The 1,542-nt window shown below is 40.8% G+C and overlaps 1 non-coding gene across 1 annotated transcript; it reads left to right on the top strand.

Moving 5' to 3' along the window:
* Nucleotides 1-528: 528 nt before the first annotated feature.
* Trnag-ucc (transfer RNA glycine (anticodon UCC)) lies at nt 529-600 on the top strand. The gene has a single exon. It is a non-coding gene; the product is annotated as a tRNA-Gly (tRNA).
* Nucleotides 601-1,542: the final 942 nt, after the last annotated feature.

A 1,542-nucleotide genomic window follows, 5' to 3' on the forward strand; every position in this document is an offset into this window, starting at 1 on the left:
CTCATTATATGCAACTATATTAGAGTGCCAACTTTCCATGTCAGAGGTATTCAAAATTTAATTGCAGAGTAATTTGTAAATAATGTAAACTGCGCGTTGTGCATGGAATATTTGGTTGCGCTAGACGGTTAACACGGGTAAGAGGCACTGGTTAATTTGTGCATCGAATTTCACATCGTCTACAGCTAGCTGCCTCGACCTCAAAGTTCTTCACGAGGTAAACCTAACTGAACGCCGTCAAGTATCCTAAAGTTTGAGATAACGGCTGCTGAAATTGAAGGAAACCACAGAAGCACAGCTTCATCGGTCCTGGAAGCTGGGTAGTTGCTTCGTTGCAGGCATCAATCAACGTACTCAGCCGGCCGCGCGGTAACTGTACCTGCAGCTGTGAACACTTCTATCCAACGGCACGCTTCTGACGTCATTGTATGAGGGGGAGGGAGGACGCGGAGAAGGAGGGGGACCCCTCCGCGGCTCATCCTGCTATTTGCGGCGCATTCTTGCTTCTCTTCAGTCAAGTCTTGTCGTGCGATGGTGGTGTAATGGTCAGCATAGTTGCCTTCCAAGCAGTTGATCCGGGTTCGATTCCCGGCCATCGCATGTATTTTTAATTTTACCACAGTAATAGATGTTCCCAATATATTGTACACAGCACGAAACTAACACTTCCATCGAGTTAATGCTGCAGCTAACAATATACTAACTACATCTTCTTCTTGAGTACTGTTTCAGAGTTCCTAAAGTTAAAACGCTCGAGTAACGTTTTACTTTATATTTTCGACTTCATCTTCTAAATTTTCGCGATGCACTTCGGAGGCTAATCTCCATCGATAGATGAAAAGAGAGAAAAGCTGTGAAGCTATGTAATCAACATAGCGGCCATTTTCGTTGCAACTGGTGTTTTTCAGGTGAAAAGGGGATTCTGTGACATATTAAACAAACAATCAAATGAGGTAAACATTGGTGCCTTTCATTGGAGAATAATCTTATTCAATCTCGAGTTACGTCGCGTTCTGCACAGAACAAGACAAATGCTGGTAATAACATGACAAGGCTATAGCATGTACTAACTTATTATCCAGTACGTTGTAAGATGCTCTGAAAAATTATAGTATCTCTGTAGCAAATATATTTTTACAAAAAAAAGGGTAATTCCAGGGTTTAAACTTGCCAATAGGGTTGCAGGAGATAGGTATAAAAAAAAGTCTGGATAACTGACATCCAATGCAAGGATCTACATTTCTCCTTACCACCACTTAGAACACGGTTGATTTTAACTAACACTTCAAGTATTTTATTGAAAAAATAAGAACGTCCCCATCACCATTGTCCTGAATTTTCCCTTTGACTGATCCTCTTGTTCGTTAGCAGAATTGTGATCACTAGCTATTGCAAAATCGTAGCGTTTTTCGTCTATTTCTTGGTATACATCACTGCCATTTTCTTGCACACACCGACTAGTAATTTCATCAAAACTAGGATCTTTAAAATTGATAGGTTCCTGCGAATAAAATTTGTATGCTGAAGAAAACAGATACGCAG

This window comes from Schistocerca serialis, chromosome 8, assembly GCF_023864345.2.
Source record: "Schistocerca serialis cubense isolate TAMUIC-IGC-003099 chromosome 8, iqSchSeri2.2, whole genome shotgun sequence".
In the NCBI taxonomy this organism is placed as follows: domain Eukaryota; kingdom Metazoa; phylum Arthropoda; class Insecta; order Orthoptera; family Acrididae; genus Schistocerca; species Schistocerca serialis.